Source organism: Anomaloglossus baeobatrachus (assembly GCF_048569485.1).
Source record: "Anomaloglossus baeobatrachus isolate aAnoBae1 chromosome 9 unlocalized genomic scaffold, aAnoBae1.hap1 SUPER_9_unloc_4, whole genome shotgun sequence".
Taxonomy (NCBI): Eukaryota; Metazoa; Chordata; class Amphibia; order Anura; family Aromobatidae; genus Anomaloglossus; species Anomaloglossus baeobatrachus.
The window spans coordinates 102,428-112,410 of NW_027441822.1; the positions used below are offsets into that span (position 1 = coordinate 102,428).

The 9,983-nt window shown below is 52.6% G+C and overlaps 1 long non-coding RNA gene across 1 annotated transcript; it reads right to left on the minus strand.

Annotated features, from left to right (window-relative positions):
• Window positions 1-16: 16 nt before the first annotated feature.
• Window positions 17-9,259, minus strand: LOC142259781 (uncharacterized). The gene is made up of 2 exons (XR_012728145.1): window positions 9,181-9,259; window positions 17-170 (listed from the first exon to the last, which is right to left on the minus strand). It is a non-coding gene; the product is annotated as an uncharacterized LOC142259781 (long non-coding RNA).
• Window positions 9,260-9,983: the final 724 nt, after the last annotated feature.

Consider the following 9,983-nt stretch of genomic DNA (forward strand, 5'->3'; position numbering starts at 1 on the left):
GATTCTCCACGTCCCGTCCTTATATAAAGATCTTTATTTACAGGTAACACACAAATACTATTCATTGGTGAGATATTTCCTCTTCTTAGCGGTGTTGGTGTATGGATGCCAGCGCCACTCCACCTCTGCCGTGCCCGCATTCTCCAGGGTGCCCAGCTTTATCATGTACACTGCAAAGAGTAACAGCCGGTGATAAGTACGGAGCGCTGACGCTGGGGCCCTGATACATCACAGCATTTCACAGGGGTTTCTACATGAAAACGTCTTAGGCTATGTGGCCCCGGGACACTGTACTCGCGGATATATCCGCAGGTTTCCCGCAGCTGATCCCCGGAATCCGCAGCTATCCATACCTACGGGATTCCAGCGAAATATCTGCGGGAAACCTGCGGACATTCATGTGACTTACCCACGGAAGTCTCCATAGTGGAGAGGCGGAACGTCCGCAGGAATAATTAACATGTAGTTACGTGCGGCTGCAGGACATCTGCAGCATATTCTGCAGCCGCACATACCGCAGCATGGACACAGCACTCCCCATGTCCCATAGGATAACATGGGGAGTGTCTGTACTTGCTAAAACCTCCTGATTTATCTAGAAAATCCAGATAAATCCGCAGGTTTTCAGCAGCAAAATCCACTGGTACAGAGTCCCGTGGGCACAAAGCTTTAATCTGTGAAGAGTCGGACGATCGTATAACTCGGACGGGGATTGCAATGCTCTCCCCACCAAAGAGTGACTGCTGCATAGAGGAGCATGAGGCCGTTGTGCTCGGGTGGGGAGAGCCGCCGGCCAGTCCAAGCCTGCCATCCCCGTCCGACTCTTCCCTTAGTGACAGTGGTTTGCGACAAATTCATCAAACTATTTGCTGCTTTTTAAGGCCCTGTGCACACGCTGCGGCTTTTACCACAGATTTGCTGCAGAAAATGTTTTTAACATTGCTACAGTCTTTCCCCAGCAAAACCTATGGGTTTAAAAAAAAATGTGTTTTTTTATACCTGTGGAATTAATGTGCATGTCACTTCTTTTCCGCAGGCACCTGCAGTTTTCTTTTTCGCTCTATTGGGAGACCCAGACAATTGGGTGTATAGGCTATGCCTCCGGAGGCAGCACAAAGTATTACACTCAAAAGTGTTAAGCCCCTCCCCTTCTGCCTATACACCCCCCGTGCTCCCACGGGCTCCTCAGTTTTTTGCTTTGTGCGAAGGAGGCAGACCTGCACACACAGCTCCACAGATTAGTCAGCAGCAGCTGCTCACTAGGTCGGATGGAAGAAAAGTGATAATTATAATTTTATAATTTTTTTTTTTTTATAATTTTATTCATTTATATAGCGCTATTAATTCCACAGCGCTTTACATACATTGGCAACACTGTCCCCATTGGGGCTCACAATCTAGAGTCCCTATCTGTATGTCTTTGGAGTGTGGGAGGAAACCGGAGTACCCGGAGGAAACCCACGCAAACACGGGGAGAACATACAAACTCCTTGCAGATAGTGTCCTTGGTGGGATTTGAACCCAGGACCCCAGCGCTGCAAGACTGCAGTGCTAACCACTGAGCCACCGTGCCGCCCAATATAGGGCCCCCAGCATGCTCCCTTCTCACCCCACTTTTGTCGGCGGTGTTGTTAAGGTTGAGGTATCCATTGCGGGTACGGAGGCTGGAGCCCACATGCTGTTTTCCTTCCCCATCCCCCTTAGGGCTCTGGGTGAAGTGGGATCTTATCGGTCTCCAGGCACTGAGACCGGGCTTCATCCACAACTCCTGTGGAGCCTGATGGATAGGAGCCGGGTATCGTTCAGGGACATGGCCCTGCATCTTAAAGGTACTCTGTATCCCTATGGGGACCGCGCACGGCATCACCTCAGCTTTGCTGGGTGTGCTAGTGCACCGGGGACCGCGGCGCTGACCGGGTCTATATGTGCCATTACACACTCAGCGTCGCTGAGTGTGTTTATATGTAAGGGCTACCGCACTGACCGCCGTTGCCACGGGACACTGCGGCGCGGCTGGGACTTGTAGTTCGCCGGGGACTTTCACGCGACCGCGCTTTTACGGCGGCCGCGTTTATTACTACAGTCCCCGGCTTCATTGCGGCCTAGTTTCCCTTTTTTTCTCCCGCCCTCAGCCCTGACAGGCAGGGGAAGGGCGGGACGCTGCACGGAGCGAGCAGCAATGAGGGCTGGAGTATGATTTACATGCTCCACTCCCCTCACTGTGCACAGTATGAGCGCCCATTTCGCGCTCTTTCTAGGCCACGCCCACAGCTTCCTCAGCTCGTCAGGACGCCGCAGCCATTCCTGTCAGCTCCACCGACGCTGCAGAGAGGGACATATTCATCGGAGACCCAGACACGGTCTCTGGTGGCCTCACAACCGCTTAGGCGGCTGGTAAGCAGCACATGTGGTGCTAGCCCCATGGTGCTGTATTGTATTGGTACATTATTTGTGTACTGTATATAATTTACACTGTATGAGCACAGTTCTTTCTGGCTATATACCCTATTGTGTTACTCAGGGAAAACTATAGCATGGCGCCCACAAAAGGCAGGGGTGCCAAAACACAGGCTTATTATGTTGCCTGCGCCGCATGTAAGACCCAGCTACCGGCAGGTTCCACTGACCCTCATTGTGTACAGTGTTCGACCCCTGTGACACTTCCTCAGCCGGATCCTCTGCCAAGAGGGGCCCAGGGGGAGCCACCTGTTGTCACTGTCCAGGTGACAGGGACTGAGTTTACAGCCTTTAAGGATCAACTATCTGAGACTATGGCTAAGATACTAGAAGCCTTGCAGTCCAGACCGGTATCTCAGCAAAGGGACTCTGTTGAATCATTGTTCCCTGACCCCCCTCAGTTGGACCAACAATGTCCTCACGGGGTATCTCATACATCCCAGACGGAGGGTTCGGACTTAGAACCTAGCCCCAGATCGTCTAAGCGGGCCCGCTTAGAATTCCCTCGACATCATATTGTTTAGGGTCTCAGCGGGGGGATTCTCTGGTTGATGATGCGGAGACAGCTGATCAGGATTCTGATCCTGGGAGCGCTCTCAATCTTAATTCTCCAGACGGGGACGCCATAGTGAATGATCTTATTGCATCCATTCATCAGTTGCTGGATATTCTTCCCTCAGCCCCTCCGGCGGAGGAGTCAGATTCTCAGCAGGAGAAATTTCGCTTCAGGTTCCCCAAGCGTACACAGAGTATGTTTCTAGACCACTCTGATTTCAGAGAGGCAATCCAGAATCACCATGCTTGTCCGGATAAGCGTTTCTCTAAGCGCCTTAAGGATACACGTTATCCTTTTCCCCCGGAAGTGGTTAAAGGTTGGATTCAATGTCCCAAAGTGGATCCTCCAATCTCCAGACTGGCGGCTAGATCCATACTTGCAGTGGAAGATGGGGCCTCGCTTAAACATGCCACTGACAGGCAGATGGAGCTCTGGATGAAATCCATCTATGAAGCTATCGGAGCTTCTTTTGCCCCAGCATTCGCAGCCGTATGGGCGCTACAAGCTATATCAGCAGGTCAAGCGAAAGTTGAAGCGGCCGCGCCACAAGTGGCTTCCATTACCTCCCAGACCTCGGCAATTGCGTCTTACGCTATGAATGCTGTCCTGGACTCTGTGAGCCGTACGGCAGTTGCGACCGCCAATTCGGTAGTAGTCCGCAGGGCCTTGTGGCTACGGGAGTGGAAGGCAGATTCCGCTTCCAAAAAAGCGTTTAACCGGTTTGCCAATTTCTGGCGACAGGCTCTTTGGCGAGCGCCTGGATGAAATCATCAAACAATCCAAGGGAAAGGATACATCCTTACCCCAGCCCAAGCAGAACCTCTCCCAACAGAGGAGAGGGCAGTCGAGGTTTCGGTCCTTTCGGGGCGCGGGCAGGTCCCAATTCTCCTCGTCCAAAAGGTCTCAGAAAGAACAAAGGAACTCTGATGCATGGCGGTCTAAGTCACGTCCTAAAAAGGCCATTGGGAGCACCGCTAACAAAGCGGCTGCCTCATGACTTTCTACCTCCTCTAGTAGCATCCTCGGTCGGTGGCAGGCTCTCCCGCTTTTGCGACACCTGGCTGCCACAAATAAAAGACCGCTGGGTGAGAGACATTCTCTCTCACGGTTACAAGATAGAGTTCATCTCTCGTCCCCCGACTCGATTCTTCCGGTCCTCTCCGCCTCCCGAGCGAGCCGAGGCTCTTCGGCAGGCGCTGGGCACCCTGAAGGCAGAAGGAGTGGTGGTCCCTGTTCCTCTTCAGCAACAGGGCCACGGTTTTTACTCCAACTTGTTGGTGGTCCCAAAGAAGGACGGGTCCTTCCGTCCTGTCCTGGACCTGAAACTTCTCAACAAACACGTAAAGACCAGGCGGTTCCGGATGGAATCCCTCCGTTCCGTCATCGCCTCAATGTCCCAGGGAGATTTCCTTGCATCGATCGATATCAAAGATGCTTATCTCCACGTTCCGATTGCCCCAGAGCACCAACGCTTCTTGCGCTTCGCCATGGAAAACGAACACCTACAGTTCGTGGCACTACCATTCGGCCTGGCAACAGCCCCACGGGTTTTCACCAAGGTTATGGCTACTGTAGTAGCGGTCCTCCATTCTCAGGGTCATTCTGTGATCCCGTACTTGGACGATCTGTTGATCAAGGCACCCTCTCAAGAGGCATGCCAACACAGCCTCGACGTTACCCTGGGGACTCTCCAGAGTTTCGGGTGGATCATCAATTTTCCAAAGTCAAATCTGACACCGGCCCAATCGCTGACGTACCTTGGCATGGAGTTTCATTCCCTCTCAGCGATAGTGAAGCTTCCGCTGATCAAACAGCAGTCACTACAGAAAGGGGTACAGTCTCTCCTTCAAGGCCAGTCACACCCCTTGAGGCGCCTCATGCACTTCTTGGGGAAGATGGTGGCAGCAATGGAAGCAGTCCCTTTCGCGCAGTTTCACCTGCGTCCCCTTCAATGGGACATCCTACGCAAATGGGACAGGAAGCCGACGTCCCTCGACAGGACCGTCTCCCTCTCTCAGGCGACCAAAGCCTCCCTTCGGTGGTGGCTTCTTCCCACTTCATTATCGAAGGGGAAATCCTTCCTTCCCCCATCATGGGAAGTAGTCACGACAGACGCGAGTCTGTCAGGATGGGGAGCGTTTTTTTCTCCACCACAGGACTCAGGGTACGTGGACCCGGCAAGAGTCCTCGCTTCAGATCAATGTTCTGGAAATTCGGGCAGTGTATCTTGCCCTAAAGGCGTTCCAGCAGTGGCTGGCAGGCAAGCAGATCCGAATTCAGTCGGACAATTCCACAGCGGTGGCATACATCAATCACCAAGGCGGCACACGCAGTCGTCAGGCCTTTCAGGAAGTCCGGCGGATCTTGATGTGGGTGGAAGCCACGTCCTCCACCATATCCGCAGTTCACATCCCAGGCGTGGAAAACTGGGAAGCAGATTATCTCAGTCGCCAGGGCATGGACGCAGGGGAATGGTCCCTTCACCCGGACGTGTTTCAGGAGATCTGTTGCCGCTGGGGGGTGCCGGACGTCGACCTCATGGCGTCCCGGCACAACAACAAGGTACCAATGTTCATGGCACGGTCTCAAGACCCCAGAGCTCTGGCGGCAGACGCCTTAGTTCAGGATTGGTCGCAGTTTCAGCTCCCGTATGTGTTTCCTCCGCTGGCACTGTTGCCCAGAGTGTTACGCAAGATCAGGGCCGACTGCCGCCGCGCCATCCTCGTCGCTCCAGACTGGCCGAGGAGGTCGTGGTACCCGGATCTGTGGCATCTCACGGTCGGCCAACCGTGGGCACTACCAGACCGAACAGACTTGCTGTCTCAAGGGCCGTTTTTCCATCTGAATTCTGCGGCCCTCAACCTGACTGTGTGGCCATTGAGTCCTGGATCCTAGCGTCTTCAGGATTATCTCAGGATGTCATTGCCACTATGAGACAGGCTAGGAAACCAACGTCCGCCAAGATCTATCACAGGACGTGGAAATTTTTTCTGTCATGGTGCTCTGCTCAGGGTTTTTCTCCCTGGCCATTTGCATTACCTACTTTTCTGTCCTTCCTTCAATCTGGACTGGAAAAGGGTTTGTCGCTTGGCTCCCTTAAGGGACAAGTTTCTGCGCTCTCGGTGTTTTTCCAGAAGCGCCTAGCTAGACTTCCACAGGTACGCACGTTCCTGCAGGGAGTTTGTCACATCGTTCCACCTTACAAGCGGCCGTTAGAACCCTGGGATCTGAACAGGGTGCTGATGGTTCTTCAGAAACCACCATTCGAGCCAATGAGAGATATCTCTCTCTCACGCCTTTCGCAGAAGGTGGTCTTCCTAGTAGCAGTCACCTCTCTTCGGAGAGTGTCTGAGCTAGCAGCGTTGTCATGCAAAGCCCCTTTTCTGGTGTTTCACCAGGACAAGGTGGTTCTACGTCCGGTTCCGGAATTTCTCCCTAAGGTTGTATCCCCCTTTCATCTCAATCAGGATATCTCCTTACCTTCTTTTTATCCTCATCCAGTTCACCAATGTGAAAAGGATTTGCACTTGTTAGATCTGGTGAGAGCACTCAGATTCTACATTTCTCGTACGGCGCCCCTGCGCCGCTCGGATGCACTCTTTGTCCTTGTCGCTGGCCAGCGTAAAGGGTCACAGGCTTCCAAATCAACCCTGGCTCGGTGGATCAAAGAGCCAATTATCGAAGCTTACCGTTCGGCTGGGCTTCCGATTCCCTCAGGGCTGAAGGCCCATTCTACCAGAGCCGTGGGCGCGTCCTGGGCTTTGAGGCACCAGGCTACGGCTCAGCAGGTGTGTCAGGCGGCTACCTGGTCGAGCCTGCACACTTTCATGAAACACTATCAGGTGCATACCTATGCTGCGGCGGATGCCAGCCTAGGTAGACGAGTCCTTCAGGCGGCGGTTGCCCACCTGTAGGAAAGGGCCGTTTTACGGCTCTCTTACGAGGTATTATTTTACCCACCCAGGGACTGCTTTTGGACGTCCCAATTGTCTGGGTCTCCCAATAGAGCGAAAAAGAAGAAGGGAATTTTGTTTACTTACCGTAAATTCCTTTTCTTCTAGCTCTAATTGGGAGACCCAGCACCCGCCCCTGTTTTTTTGTATACACATGTTGTTCATGTTGAATGGTTTCAGTTCTCCGATGTTCCTTCGGATTGAAGTTACTTTAAACCAGTTTGTAATTATATTTCCTCCTTCTTGCTTTTGCACCAAAACTGAGGAGCCCGTGGGAGCACGGGGGGTGTATAGGCAGAAGGGGAGGGGCTTAACACTTTTGAGTGTAATACTTTGTGCTGCCTCCGGAGGCATAGCCTATACACCCAATTGTCTGGGTCTCCCAATTAGAGCTAGAAGAAAAGGAATTTACGGTAAGTAAACAAAATTCCGTTCTTTGCCATAGATAATGGTAAAACTCCGCAGGGACCAACCTGCGGAAAAACAGCATGCGGATTTCGTTGCGGTTTTGGTGCGTTTTTTAGCGCAGGTGCGGGATTCTTTCAGAGGGTCCGGATTTTCCCTTAGGAAAAGTCAATGTCTAGTGCGCACAGGGCCTTAAGGTTTCTTTTCAGATTGTTACTGTCATTGCGGCTTCTGCAGACGTCTTACACAAAGTCATGAAATTAAACTTTTAAATGGTTGGAAAAATTTGTCTTAACCCCACTCCAGCCCCCCCCCTCCCCCCTCCCGAGTGATTTTATATACACCAGTTATTTTGGCAATTGTTTTGTGTGACTTTTTTTTTTAAACATTACATTTTTATTAGAACATAAAATCATATTACAACATATTTGTTTGAACAGTGATAATACTTCTCATCCCACCAAGTCATTTGGAAAGGAAGGGGGAGGGGTGATGACATCAGATTGTACCCGTGTGTTACCCGTAATGTTACATTTCCCACTAAAGAGTTGCAGTTTTTTTGCTGTATGCAAAATTCTTGAATCCCATGTACTATTTTAAGTAGTTTGGGTCAAAAATGTCAGATAAAAAAGATGAAAAGGGGCGTACAATATACACAAATGATGAATTGGACCATCCATTTGTCAGAAACCACGTTGGGAAACCGGCGGCAGACTATTGTGAACGATCAGCTGATCACCCGGCGATCAGCTGAGCGCTCTCAAAAGCCGGGCGATCAGCTGAGCGCTCTCAAAAGCCGAGTGATCAGCTGAGCGCTCTCAAAAGCCGAGTGATCAGCTGAGCGCTCTCAAAAGCCGGGCAATCAGCTGAGCGCTCTCAAAAGCCGGCTGCTGGGCAATCAGCTGAGCGCTCTCAAAAGCCGGCTGCCGGGCAATCAGCTGAGCGCTCTCAAAAGCCGGCTGCCGGGCAATCAGCTGAGCGCTCTCAAAAGCCGGCTGCCGGGCAATCAGCTGAGCGCTTTCAAAAGCCGGCTGCCGGGCAATCAACTGAGCGCTCTCAAAAGCCGGCTGCCGGGCAATCAGCTGAGCGCTCTCAAAAGCCGGGCGATCAGCTGAGCGCTCTCAAAAGCCGGGCGATCAGCTGAGCGCTCTCAAAAGCCGGCCGATCAGCTGAGCGCTCTCAAAAGCCGGCCGATCAGCTGAGCGCTCTCAAAAGCCGGGCGATCAGCTGAGCGCTCTCAAAAGCCGGGCGATCAGATGAGCGCTCTCAAAAGCCGGCTGCCGGGCGATCAGCTGAGCGCTCTCAAAAGCCGGCTGCCGGGCGATCAGCTGATCGTTTGGCCATCGAGAGACAAAACAAAGTTTCTGTGATTAAAAAAAAAATGATGAGCATGTGCAGTGAAAAATAAAGGATTCCGCCGCTCAATAAACGTTATATGCTGCGTTCCTTTTGCCCGGCGGAAGCAACGCAGCGTCGCCCAGCGGAAGCAACACAGGTCCATCAGTCGCAATCCGTTGTCCATACAAGTCTATGGGAAGCAGCGGAATCACTTAATGGATTCCGCTCTTTTACAAAACGGTGGATTGTGACTGAAGGAAAACAACGCAAGTGTGAAACTAGGCTACGAAGCTGAAGACGTGGGCCCAGATCACAGCCCCTCACTAATGGCAATGATCAGTCTGTACCATTTATAGTGCGCAGGACCGGGCAGGCTCTACTCTGTCCTGCCTGAGACCCGCGGATGGCAGACCACTGCTCATCCTACAAGAGATAATCGGATCCTGGCAAAAATCTTTCACTGTTACTCACATTTCATCTCAAACCGAGGCCCAACCTCAGACAACTCAATTTCTTCGGCGCTCCATTGGGAGACCCAGACGATTGGGTGTATAGCTACTGCCTCCGGAGGCCACACAAAGTATTACACTAAAAAGTGTAAGGCCCCTCCCCTTCTGCCTATACACCCCCCGTGGGATCACGGGCTGCTCAGTTTTCAAGCTTTGTGCGAAGGAGGTCAGACATCCACGCATAGCTCCACTGTTTAGTCAGCAGTAGCTGCTGACTATGTCGGATGGAAGAAAAGAGGGCCCATACTAGGGCCCCCAGCATGCTCCCTTCTCACCCCACTCTTGTCGGCGGTGTTTGTTAAGGTTGAGGTACCCATTGCGGGTACGGAGGCTGGAGCCCACATGCTGCTTTCCTTCCCCATCCCCCTGAGGGCTCTGGTGAAGTGGGATCTTACCGGCCTCCAGGCTCTGAGGCCGGGCTCCATCCACAGACCCGGAGATCCTGCTGGAATGGAGCGGAGTATCGTCAGGGACAGGCCCTGCAACGTTAAGGTACTCTGTGTCCCCGTACAGTCTATGCACAGACACACTCCAGCGTTGCTGGGTGTGTTAGTGCGCCGGGGACAGTAGCGCTGCGCGCTTGGGCTTTACTCACTGCAGCTTAGCTGAGTGAGTTTATGTGTCGGGAACTACCGCGCCAGCCGCTGCTGGAGCTGCGGCGCGGCTGAGACTTGTGGTGCGCCGGGGACTTTCGCGCTGCCGTGCTTTTACGACGGCAGCGCTTATAAATCTAGTCCCCGGCTTTTGCGGCCTAGTTACGTTTCG